The sequence below is a fragment of the Echeneis naucrates genome, chromosome 16 (assembly GCF_900963305.1).
Source record: "Echeneis naucrates chromosome 16, fEcheNa1.1, whole genome shotgun sequence".
Classification (NCBI taxonomy): Eukaryota; Metazoa; Chordata; class Actinopteri; order Carangiformes; family Echeneidae; genus Echeneis; species Echeneis naucrates.
Window position 1 is genome coordinate 20,244,844 of NC_042526.1, and position 13,864 is coordinate 20,258,707.

The following is a 13,864-nucleotide window of genomic DNA, read 5'->3' on the forward strand; positions in this document are numbered from 1 at the left end:
CATGCAATTTAGGACCCCCTTCGAGCTCTTTTAACACATCAGCTTTTATCTTATATTTAATGGGTTCTTCATTCCATGAGGATTTTCCTCAATCCGCCCTTGTTTTCCAGTAGGTGGTGCTCATATCGGGTATATTTGCCTATATCACCAACTCCGGGCCTGGAAACATGCAGTAGCTTTGCATGTTTTAGATGTTACCCTGCTCCAACTAATGCCAACCACTGGCATTAGGCAATTAATTTCAGTAATCTACTCTAAGGGATGTGGTACCAAATATTAAGGTGAGGGGGCTATAATTTTCTCCAGTCCATGGTGGGATTTTGTTCACAATAAGATCAAATTCAGCTTTCTTTTTTTTTTGTGTTATTTCAATTAAAACCAAAGAAATAAACAATAATAATAATAATAATAATAAGTATTATTATACTATATTACTATATTATAAGGGTATTTTTGATGTGCCTGAGCATCTGATTTCTGCATCTGATTTCTGCATCCAACACAAACATAATAGTTGGAACAAAAACTGACAAACTTCTGAGGACAGCTGAGCTATGGTCCCTCTGTCCTGTGATGGTTCTCATGAACATCACGTTTCTAAGCATTTCTCTGCAGTTTTTGCATCTCAACTTGAGGAAACGTTTAAAGTGATTCCTGACTTTTTGTTAGTGGCCTGAATAAGATTGAGATTTATTGTTGCCCTTTTGGACCAAAACGGATGGGTTCAAGCTATTTCTATTTACTTGAATGACTTGAAAGTTGCTGGTTTGATCACTGTAACTAAATTTGTGTGAGTGTGTGATAATGTCCACACATTGTATGCTTCAGATTATTGCTTTGGAGTGTAAATGATGGACATTCACTGGCTCAATTTCTAAGTCTTTACCTTTGGCTTTGGGACAAAAGGCATTTCAATATCTCTCCTGGATTCTGGTTGTGATAATTTGTCAGTTTTTTCTGATATTTTCTGTCAGTAAAAGAAAGTAACATGATTTGTTCATAGAATTTAGCTGCAGCACTATTACAAAAACAGAGCAACTCAACACATACACAGAGGACAGTTTTCTATACACTGAACGCATGTTTATTAGTAAGAGGCTGATGGCTGCACTGCTGCACATTCACAGGTCAGAGGTGCAAGAGCAGGTTGAAAGCAGCAAATGGAGCTCTTATCTCAGCAGCTGAGAATGACACAACAGGTGGAAGGTGGAGGGAAACTGAGATTCCATTCTCCCTTGTCTACTTCTTTTTGTAGTCTTCCAGGTGAGCCAGGATCCAGCCGGAGGGACCCAGGATAGCCGCCATCAGGGCTGTCAAAGCTACGGCTTGCTCCTGTGGGATGTTGACACAAACATATGGTTGAAGTCATATTACTTGACATCATGTGAGACTAAAGAAGAAGAATTCATAAATAAAGAAATGTAGATATGGGCCCAAAAACAACACAACAAACTGGTTCATCCTGTCTCTGATAAACCGGTTAAATATGGGTAACATTGGTAATCATTCTTGCTCTTTTGAGCTTTCTTTTGTGACATTGCCAGAGACGACATTTCTAGACTCACATCAAAATCTGGTCAGATAAATTAAAGAGCATTTACAGAAAACAAAAGGCATCTGATTCAAATGCAAACATCCCATAATTCTGGGCCAAACAACAAATAAAACACACCAACTAGCTTTCTCATCAAATCCATTTGCAGTGATTTCTGTTTCCGTCCAGTATATACACCTAGGAGAGCACGATGATTCAATATGGATAATATAGTAAAAGTCATGTATTGGTTAGGTTCAGGAAAAATGTTGAAATTAGTTATAATAGCTGCTTTACCATTAGATGCTTTCTGCTTTCATGTCTATAATAACCATTAAAACTGCAGGCAGCGATAAATGGGCTGCAACTTAAAGCCCACCAGACTCGCCCCCATCTAAACACATCAAAACTTAAAATGTTTTGCTGTGATTGGTTAGCATTCAGTAAGTGTCCACTATGTGGTGCTAGAAAACATCAGTTTTACACCATGTGGTGGCAATTAATGTGAAGAGCAAATGCTGTAAATGTCATGTAAATTGAACAATATTTGTGTAACGAGGTTGACAACATGTGCCCAGTGGGTGGTGCTCTGAGGCTGACTCACTATTGGCACATTGATTTGTTCAGGGTGGGAATCTGAACGTGAGTGCAAAATTTGGCATAGATCTGGTAATGTATGTTGTGAGTCCTGTTATGAATGTCCACTATTTTGCACTAGAGAACAACAATCATATGTCATGTCACATGCTGTATGATGTGGACAACACATGCTGAAAATATCATGTAATTCTGATCATGGTTTTGTTTTTAGGCTGACTCCTTGTGTCCAGTTGGTGACTCCAGCATGTGACTCAGTAATGACACATCGATCTGTTCTGGCTGCTGCATTAGCGTGTGGAGATTTTGAGAGATTTTGACAATGTATTTTGGAGTTTTAAGGACCTCCTGTCCACCCTATTGCAATAGAGAACATCCACCAGTCTCATGTCATGTCATGTCAGTCAACCTGCTGTGAGCTGTTGGTAATCTATTTGTTGGCCATCTTTTTCTTTGAAAGCAGTAGAAACCAAATTTGAAGGAGAAGGTGGTGCTGAGGAAGAGTGAGGGGTGTATCTGATATGCTCTGTATTGTATCCTGATAGGGTGATAAAGTATGCCAATCACACAGTAGCCACACCCACTATTCCATTCCCTGTTTTGCCAATTTCCTTTAAATGGGACTATCATTTAAATTATGAAAAACAAGTTGTATTAAGGACTTGAAACTAAAGACTGAGAACATAAATTCATCAGGAAAATATTTACTGAGCAAATTAATGGGAAAGTAGGGACATTTTCCCATTGACTTCAATATAATCCAATATAATCCCTTTTCCAGATAGTCTTCCCCTGATGGTCAATACATGGGCATTCCCACCAGTTCAGTGCTATTTGAGTCCTTATGACATTATATGACATGTTTTGCTTAAAAATATTCTAATCTCCATCCATCTTCTACCGCTTTTTCCATTTCCAGGTCACAGGGCTGCTGGAGGCAATCCCAGCTAATACTGGACAATTGGCAGAGTACAGCCTGGACAGGTCGCCAGTCCATCAGAGGGCGAACATACAAAGACAAACAACCACTCACACTCACATTCACACCTATGGTCAATTTAGAGTCACCAGTTAATCTAGACATGCATGTCTTTGGACGGTGGGAGGAAACGAGTACCTGGAGGAAACCCACACAGACACATGGAGAGCATACAAACTCTGCAAAGAAAGGACTCAGACTGGGAACAAAACCCACAACCTTCTTATTGTGGGGCAACAGCACTAACCATTACACCACTGTGGTGCCCATATTCTAATCTTTATTTAAAAAATCATATTTTAAATGGTAAGCCCAGTTCAAAAATTCAGAAAATACAATAGTATGTAAAAAGGATGAATTAATTACAAATTATTTATGATTTTACTGAAAATAGGCCAAATTGATGTGTCCCTGTACATGTTTATTCATACAGCTTTTTACAAGCAATGAAAACTAAACAAATAAAAAAAATTAAACTTTTTGACAAATGTTAATAGTCAATTTTATGAATTAATGTCTTTTTTATATTAATAGGTTTTTAATGCTTTAAAACTTATTATGTCCCTGTGTTGACTGTCCCCCTTGTTACTTCCCAGGAAAGTAGCAAATATTTTCCAAGTGAAATCTTCTTTAAGAAGCAGAGTAAGTATCACTCTTCAATCTACTCTTTTTCAGTTTTTTTAAATGGCTTCATTGATGCAGCAAAGTATAACACATCTATTCTATTACACTACTTTATTGTTGAAACAGATATTCTTTTGCAAATTTTAAAATATGCTAGTAAATATGTCATAAATCTTCCTCTGTGGTCACCAAGTACTAGCATGTTGCTCATCCTGTGAGTAGTAATGGCTGACTTTAGCCAAAAATGTATCCCTGTTACTGTTTTCACTGCTACCATTTTGCACAGTAACTGGGTGGACTAAAGAGGGCTTAATGAATAAATATTTTCAGCATTTTCAGGTTTCTTTCTATATTATACATTTGTTTTTAAAATACTTTCAAAATGACTGATTAAAACAATATGGGTGTTTTTGACAGTGAATGGCACCGCTGCCTGCTGCTGAAAGCAACAGCACTGCAGTGCATGGCCAAATGCAGACCCTGAGATACAGGCAAAATACCTAATTTAAGAGAAAGAAAGGTGGAGAAGGGACAGAGGAAGACAATATAAAGTGTCAGACCTCAGTGAAAGAGAGAATATAGTACAGAAATGGCAAGAAGAGAAGGTAGAGGGAAAATGTAAAATTCAGGACAACCTATCAGTTAACTCCTCCTTCAATTCCACAAAGTTCCTCGGAGCCAGAAAATGCCCCTAACCAGGGCCCTCACGGTAAAAATAAAGTTGACAGTTTAATGAGTAGATGAATTATCTGTTGGTGTGTGTGTGTTGCCTAACAAATGGATGCTATAAGAACAATTTACTTTAATGTGACCAATGACCTTCTATCTTAGTATTGCTGTATACAGAACATGTATCCACTTGAGTCACTGTAAATCATAATTTTCTTGTGTTTTTGGCAATATGATGGTGGGCAGTGGAATGCCAGACAGGGCAGAAGGAGGCTACAGAATGAAACTGAACAAAAGGCAGGAAAAGAAAAAAGGGCATGGCAGGAGAGAAGTCATCACCACGTTCTACAGTGAATGCATAGCTCAGCCATCAAACAGTCAACAACACCATAAGGAGAGGGTTTTTGCAAAATTAAATAATTAAAGAAATCAGATATAAATACAAATGCACCAAGAAGAAACTGGAGAGACAAATTATTAAAAAAATTACAATTGGAAATTTTATAAAGAAATACAGGATGTTTAGGGCCACACATCAAATTTAGGTTTTCCCCAGAGTGCAACCTGCCATTGCAGAATTCATGAGAACCTGCAGTTCATGGCCAACACCCTACACAAACAAGGTCTGTCAGTAATGAAAAAACTTGAGGTCATGGTCAATGCAACAATGTGAGATCCAAAATCAAAAGTCTGTACATATGTTGATTTCAAAGAGTGTGCTAGCTGAATAAACACAATGCTGAGACCTCCTACAAACACAGAGCTATCCCTTACCAAATGGTTTCTGGAAGACAACAGCAAAGCTAATTTTTCAGGCATGGCTCGGTGAATGACAGACGTTAGACCTGTGCATGATTCAACATGGCGGTGCACAACTGAACATAACCAAACAAGCTCACCTATAAAATAAAATCAAATCAGGTACTTTACATATAGAGGTCTAGACCAAACTCTTTATAATATGATTTAAAGAGACCCAACAGATCCCCAGATGAGAAAGCACCTGGCGACAGTGGCAAGAAAAAAACACTCCATTGTATTTATCAATGAAGCCAAATGAAGTTAGTCAGATAGTCAGACTGTAGATATGTCTTCAAGACATAAAAGTCAGAATGAGCCAAAATCTTTTACTTCTAAATTCAGACAAACCTGAAGTTATTGTACTTGGCCCTAAGTACCTCAGAGAAACCCTATCTAAACATCTAATCAGTCTGGACAGCATTACTTTGGCTTCCAGCTCCACTGTAAGAAACCTTGGAGTAACTTTTGACCAGGACATGTCCTTTGTCCCTCACATAAAACAAGTCAGTAGGGCAGCTTTCCTCCACATGAGGAGGAAGAAAAATTAGAAACATTTTCTCTAAAGATGATGCAGAAAATTTTGTCCATGCATTCATAACTTCTAGGCTGGAGTACTGTAACTCATTATTATCTGGATATGCAAACAAATCTCTGAAAGGCCTTCAGTTGATTCAGAACACTGCTGCACGAATATTAACAGGAACTAGGAAAACTGACATCTCTCCTGTGTTAGCTGCTCTTCATTGGCTGCTGGTAAAATTCTGAATATAATTTAAAATCCTTCTTCTAACATATAGAGCTCTTAATCACCAAGCTCATAGTTCCTTACTGTCCAAGTAGGCCACTCCGCTCTCTAGATGGAGGTTTACTTGTGGTTCCTTCTCAGTTATCAGGCTCCTCTTCGATTGAATCAACTTCCAGTATAGGTCTCTTCAGCAATTTTTAAGACCAGGCTTAAAACTTTTCTTTGATTTGATAAAGCCACTTATCCCCACGCCCTCCCAGAGTGACCCTGGCAGAAGCTACGGCTGACCTATTTATGTTGAACGGGAAAACCTATCTTCTGGTGATTGATTACTATTCCAGTAATAGATAACGTGTCCTTCATCAAGAGCACTGATTTCACTGTACATCTAAAGTCAATATTTGCTCAACATGGGGTGCCAGAGAACCTAATTTCCAACAACAGTCCTCAATTCACTGAGGCAAGCTTCCGTTAGCTTAAAGAAAAACTAGATGAGGGTGGAGGAAAAAAAGGCTTTGATAGGCACCACCCAGCGCAGATTCTGTGCAAACTCTTACCTGGTCATGAGGATAGGTGGCTTACTCAAATGTTTCAGGATTGTGGTTGGCGCACACACAACACCATGATCATACAAGGTCGATGTGCCACATGGGACTGTGGGCAGAAACCGCCACTACCTAATTCCTGTGGCTGGGCCTGAGAACAGCACCCCAACGTAGGACAGTCCACCAACACCTGCTGCTGCACCCATTCTTTTTGATTCATGCGTTTTCTATCTAGCTGGTGTTTGTTTGCCAAGTCTGTTAATAAATACTGAAGTTTATTGTACCTTGTCATAGCAGAACCCATGCTTTTAGTGGAGTTACACAACACTACACTGCAGCTGAACAGTCACCAGGGATTTTCTGCTCCACCTCACCCTCAAGGGGACACCTAGCCATCACCTATCCATCTGGGAGAAAAATCCCCTGTAATCGGTTGTCTCCATGTATTCAGCATTGGTCCAATGACTCACTACAGACCAGAGGGAAACTTTTACCTTCTGTCAAAAGAGCCTTTTAAGAAAGGCTTCATATAAAATATTGCTTGAATTTTTTTGAGGCTAACCATGGAAAGGGGGCTCCAGATGGTATTGGAGGTAGCTGACAAAACTGTTCACCATGGAGGGTATATCCTCAATGCAGAGGCCATGTTCAAACTGTTAAAAAAAAAACAAACATTGAGATTTCATTGGAGAAATATGGCCCCATTTGTGTCAGTCAAAGGAACAATGAAAATCCACCAAGTCATCAGTTTCCTCTTCTCCCATGCTCACCTCCTTCAGCCCATGGGAAACACAGTCAAGGACACATTTGTTTGCTATGGCAAAGCAAGCTATATCCCGATAATTAATTGTCCCTAGAGAGAAAGTCTGTATTGTCTTGGTGAGCCATGATGGCCTGAGGTCATTAAGTGAGAAAATATCGTGCAATGGTGCATAGTGAATATGACGATGGAATTTTACCCAGGAATCATCATGGATTTTGAAAAAGATGTAAAAGTTAAATGAATGCATAAAAATTGAATCAACAAGTTCTACAGGCCAAGTCTGGGAGATGACATTAGCTACAGTAGTACATGGATGACCAAACAAAAGGTCTGTCCAGTTAGATAAGAAGGTGTGGAAATTCAAGGAAAAACAAATGGGTTCAAGACTTAAATATAAAACTGTGTTCATCTGTGTTCCTGATGTTTATGTTGGGTGTGCATTATTACTATGAAGTGCAAAGACACGGGCCAGAAAAACATTGTAATCTCTGTTACACAGATACTGATGGCGGGGGGGGGCTCAAAAAGTCTTAGCCCCCCCCAAGCAAAAATAAAAATACTGTAAGAAAGCTAGTGTGTCTGTGTTTATGAGTGGCCAACAGACAGTTAAAATTTGTAAGCCCCCATTAAGGATTTCTGGCCATAACTGGTTCATCTGTAACTTGAGCTCAGTGCTGTTACACACTTATTACTGTGTATTATTAATTATTATTCCAGCCAGGCTGACTTGAATTTAGCCTTTGAGTCGACCCTGAACTGACCTTGAGTCTAATCATGAGTCTCTGTGGGTACTGAGACTCATTTTGATGGCGATATCAACTGCTTGACATTGGTCCACAGAAAGGTCACAGACTTGGCTGCGTCTCAGGACTCTAGCTGCCAGGAAGAAATTCTTAACGGACACCCTGGACCAGCAGCTGAAAGTGGCTAAGTGCTCCAGTATGGGCAACGTGTAAGGGCAGTTGTTTGAGGACGTGCGGCTGGCCGATGCGTTTACGTGCTAAGTTAAGGCGAAATAATTTTCTGACACAAATGCTGAAGGTGCTAAAAACAAATTGATTTGATCAATCATCAGTATCTACACCGTGACGGGAATAGTGCTGACAATCATCATTACACTGGCCGATAAGTTAAAATCAGGGGACTTTGACCCTCCTTTGAAGGGACTTCAAGTGCGTGGCAGGGCCGGTGCGGTGCTATCTGCTGCCTTTGTCAGTTGAGAGCAGCCTGCTGGTCATGTTAAGGCAGTGGGGGGAACATGAACGTGAACTCACCCCTGCAGTCACCTCGTGTTTGGCAGGTTTGGACTTCAAATTAGCCGTAGGCACCAGCTGAGTCCTAAGCGCACTCCTGAACAAGCGTGACGCGGCTGGCAGAGACATAGCGACGGCTCGGTGCTGCTGTGCCGGAGGACTAGAGGACTGGCGGACTAGATGTTTCACGGCGACACAACCTGTAAGTCTGACAACAATGACACCGCTGGAACACTTTCTGTTTCTCATCACGTGCCACCAGTCTCAGTGCGTGCGCATACCTTTCCGTGTGTGTGTGTGTGTGTGTGTGTGTGGGGGGGGGGGCAGTATGACTGTTCCTGGTGCCTTTATATGCTGAAACTGTTTCAAACAGCCAGCTCAATCGGAAGTGGATTGTTTTTTTTATGTTAAAAACATGTTACATTCTCTAAAAGTATTCAGCTAAAACTCGGGTCCTTCCGTATGTATGAACTTAAGGGCAGAACAAATCAAATGTGTCTGAAAAGATGAGAGCAGGAACAAGAAGCATCAGGTTACACTGGGTAAAGTAAAGACTGGGCCTCAGTGAGCAGCCAAACAGTTTACCAGCAAGTTCAATCAAAGTGTTTCCAGTCTGTGTACCTGCTGAGGCTGACAGGTATCAGGTGTCCATTAGAAGCAGAGCTAGTGTTGTGCTCTCAATTAATGGCGCTCCCCAGTGGAATGATCAACTGTGTTTGTACGATAGTTAAAAGAGAACTCCCTCCCTTTGTATCCTGAACTACGGTGGCCGGGAGGTGCAAACAAACACTACAAGATCTGAAACACTTTTACAAATGCTAAGACAAATGTACAAGTTCCAAAACAGATTTACACTTCAGAAAACAAATTAACAAAACACAAAACACTTGTACGAAAGCCAATATAAATTCAGCAATATCACACGAGAGGGAGTGCTGTTGACCAGGCTTAAAACTTTTCCACTTGACAGAGCTTATAGTTAAAAAGTTACAGTTCATTTACTCCTTAGCTATCCTGCCATAGGCCTAGGCTGCTGGGGGCAGCACTGATCACCTCTCTCTTTCTCTTTCCCCCTACCCCTGCATGCACTGACATACTACTGACCAAGTTTTCCAGAAGTCCCTGTTTCTTCCAGTTCTAACCATTTGTAACCATGTGCTAACCATATTTTCCCACAAAGTCTCTGTCTTTCCAAGTCCCTTTCCTGTCTTTCCCTGTCCTCATCCTGCAGGTGGTGAATCACCGCTTCCCCATGTTCCTCCAACACCTGCTGCTCCCATATTTCAATGAATTTCAGACAGTATGATATGTTCCTGCTTGCACCTGTGTTGAATATCCCATCCTCCTGCTCTCATCACTCCCTACCCTACCCAACTTTGCTCCTGAGCCTGGCTCTGCCCGAGGTTGCTGCCTCTTAAAGGAAGTTTGTCCTTGCCACTGTAGGCAAGTGCTTGCTCATGGGGGGATCTGTAAATAATTAAATTATAATAATTATATATATATATATTATATTATATATAATAATAATTATAATAATTAAATAATAAATAATTTTATAAAGAGTTTGGTCTAGACTTGCTCTGTATGTAAGTGCCTTGATGTAACTTTGTTGTATATAAATCTGCATGGACTCATATACAGCCTACCAGATATATTAAACCTATTGCCTTTTTTGCTCCACCGTTGAAATTTAAACAAGGAGGTTCAAACTGTCCAACAAGCAGATTAATTATATATTATATATTATATATATATATGGGACACATATCCAGTTTTTTTCGCCAATGTGGTTGACATTTAATATTATAATTCTGGTAATTTATACATTGAAAGAGTTGGTGATTTTTTTTTTTTTTTGTCAGCAGTCTTTGCAGCTTCTTGTGTTATTCTTTGCTTGAATAATGGATTTGTTCTCCTGATATCTTCCTAATATCATGCTTTGTTCTGCCAACGTGAACACGCACAGCTTTAGATGGGAAAACTGTAGATTCAACTAGTGGGTTGATAATGGACTTTCTGAGATTGTCTTTTTCTGGCAGCCCAAGAACAACTCAGAGAAGTCTTCGGTTCACATTTCAAACATTTATTATGGTCACAGGTAAAGTAAGGCAGTATTGGGCTTGACGTGTCAGAGTTCCCCCAGGATCTCAGCCAGAAAGAGCCCCCACATATGGAAAGGTTTCACATTTATCTTCTTGGGCTGGGAGTGCCCTGTACAGATGATTGACTTTCACACAACTGAATAAAATTGGCCAGTTACTAGGGTCATGAATAGGCAAACCACTGTCCATGCCTTGTTCTTAGAATGTGTTAAACAATGTGTGTTGTTGTGGGTGTGTATCTAGTGCAACAGACCTAGCTGACAAGATAGAAATAATCTTTCTTGTCTTGTATGCAGACCAGTTCTATACAGTTGTGCTATCTTATAATTCCGGATCTTCAAGGACATACACTGTGTAACCACTGCTCAGTGGACAGGTGCAAAACAGAAACTTAGGTTCAGTGGAAAAGCATAGAGTAAGGATACATGATGTCTTAAAACAAAGCCAATTATCACCTTGGGATTGTGAAGCCCAATAATGAAAAGACATCCCCGGTGTATTAATCTAGCTTTGCTCTGCAGGCCCCAGGTGGAGTAACGTCCCTGCTCACAAGCCTGCTGGGGCCTGTAACACAAAGCCTTGATGGCCCCAAAAGTCATCTCTATCTTGACCCTGATTTTGAGCAGCATTCCACTAAACTGCCCTAAAGTCAAAAAGAAATAGCCTTGATGAGTAGATATAACACAGTTTAAGATCATAATGAAGATAACATTCAGTGTACCCTGCTCAAACGTTTTGCAGCATGCAGACTCCCACAAGATTCAGGAGTTGTGGACAGACCCTGGCCACTTTGCCTCAACGATTTGATGATTACACGTGATGCAACATGTATTTGAAAAGATTCGCATATTTCATTAATGACAATGTTTTGTGGGCCCTTTCGTAGGCTACATTTACAGTGGTTAATTCTAACTACAAATAATGTAAATTTAAACTTGAAGATTTATTTACGAACTGATTGAATGCAAATAGTATTGCAAGATGTATACTACCTGAATGTTGAGGTTATGGATGGACTGATCTTAACATAGTCCATTTCATTGTCACCCAGATTTAAAGAGCAAGGGACGTGGGTGCAATCTATGACCCTAATAACTCGGAGGAACCCTGTGAAAGGAGCCTTCTGCATTTAAAATACAACAGTCAGTCATAGGTTGTAGCCTATATTAAATTCATATTATATAGGGTGTAGCCTATATTGTATTTGTATTGTATAAATTACCCTACCCGCTATCTCATAAAATCCCTCCTTTATTGCCTATGTGCGCAGGTGGCAAAACTTAAAAAAACAAACAAAAACAAAAACAATGAACCTGCCATTGCCATGCATCTACAGAGGTAAGAGGTATTCCACAATCTCAAAGTAGAATTAGTCACTGAAATCTCGAAACGGTTCCAAACGGTTTGATTTGTTGAAAACGTCACGCATGTAGCTATGACACGGGATGGTTGGATATTTTAAAAATGTCAGTTTTACTACCCAAATACAAAATTTACCTAATGTTTTCAGCAGACAATCCTTGACACTCCTGACAAAAGATGCCAGACTTTTGCCGCTTATGGTTGTTCTAATGAGTGGAACATAAATACCAGGTCCCGTGGAATCACTTTTCAAAGGTAAGGTGTGAGGAAGAGATATTATCGATTGAGCAGGTTGTTAAATAGTGAAATGAACTCTGATAGGACATGATATCACCAACTCACTTAGTGAAATAAATAATTTTCAGATTAGTCTCAAAGACAAAATTTGGGTTAGAATTCAATGTTATTTCATCTATAAACTGGTCTGGAAAAAAAAACAAACCTTAGCCTGCAGTGACTCCAGTTAGAAGATCAACGATATTGGATGTTTATGTATTATGTACTTAACCTCAATGTGAAGGATGGAAATTCTTTACATCTCTGGCTACTTTTCTCACATTTTTAAGGTTTCCTAAAGGCATTATTTTTAGGAGACAATGAGAACTGGCAGTGAAATGGGAAGGTTTTGTGGCAAGTGAGAGGTTCTTGCTCTGCAGTGAGCACTTTCAGGCAGAGGATTTTGACAGGACAGGGCAGATGGTCTGGCTGAGACATGGAGTCAATCTGTCTTTAACTTTCCATCTCATTTAAAAAAGGTATGTGTACCATTTGGCTAAAGAGTTCATTCGTGTCCATGATTCAAATGTTAATGGAAGGATTTAATTAACTTAATGACACACTTTTCTTAACATTTTTTCTGTCTGCATGGAATAAAGTACAGTACACGTTTAGCAAGTACCATCAAGGACCACACAAGCTTTGAGGAAAGCTGAATTGTTAAACTGGGAGTGAAGGGCAAAGAAGAATGTGCATGCCCTTCTTGAGAATTTGAGGGAGAAGAACCTCATAAATGAAGAGCTGAAAGACAGGCTTGAATTCTACTCAGGTAAAATAACAACACTAATCTGAATATTCTATATAGGTAGCCTACTTAATGTTCACACTCTTTTTTCTGCTCTCATTCTCTCTCCCTCTCCCTCTCTCTATCCAATTGGTCAGGCAGATGCCCCCCCACCACCACCAAGCCTGGTTCTGCCCGAGGTTTCTGCCTCTTAAAGGAAGTTTGTCCTTGCTACTGTAGGCAAGTGCTTGATCATCAGTGGATCTGTTGGGTCTCTTTAAATCATTTTATAAAGAGTTTGGTCTAGACCCGCTCTACATTAAAAGTGCCTTGATGTAACTTTGTTATGATTTGGCGCAATATAAATAAATCTGATTTGATTTGATTTTGACTTGGTGGGCCATTTTTTTCAATGGCTTCTTTTGTGTTCTGTTCAGAAGGTATGCTATATAATTCCATTTGTGAGTACAAATCAAGCGATTCCTTTTTTTCACTCTCTTCCAGTGTTCACTGAAGTGCCCCTTCAGGTGTAGAGGGTGGCTGAGAACTGCCTCCAGCTGTCAAAGGCTCACTGACTGAAGGAAGATTCATTTCTGGAAACTGAAACATTGTGTACAACATGTATGATTAAAAGCTCTCTTGCTTTCACTTTTACATTTCAGGCTTACAAACATTCAGGATTTCACAGTTTTGATTAAAAGTCTACAGAAACTATATGTAAGACACCTACTGTATACTTACAAGAGGTCAATGTGATGTAGTTCACAAGGATTAACGCAGGGTGTCTTTTTTGTGTTGTGGTCAAATGAGACTGTTGGTCAGGCTTCAAAACAGTGAGCAATTTCCATCACCTTAGGTAAAATGTTAATTCATACTCTTGGAATGAACTC

At 39.8% G+C, this 13,864-nt stretch overlaps 2 long non-coding RNA genes across 2 annotated transcripts; one reads left to right on the forward strand and one right to left on the reverse strand.

Moving 5' to 3' along the window:
- Positions 1-1,056: 1,056 nt before the first annotated feature.
- LOC115056741 (uncharacterized) lies at positions 1,057-8,758 on the reverse strand. Its single transcript, XR_003841812.1, has 2 exons — positions 8,532-8,758; positions 1,057-1,332 (listed from the first exon to the last, which is right to left on the reverse strand). It is a non-coding gene; the product is annotated as an uncharacterized LOC115056741 (long non-coding RNA).
- A 2,783-nt stretch (positions 8,759-11,541) lies between these two features.
- Positions 11,542-13,170, forward strand: LOC115056810 (uncharacterized). The gene is made up of 3 exons (XR_003841823.1): positions 11,542-12,729; positions 12,850-13,019; positions 13,133-13,170. It is a non-coding gene; the product is annotated as an uncharacterized LOC115056810 (long non-coding RNA).
- The last annotated feature ends 694 nt before the right edge of the window (positions 13,171-13,864 follow it).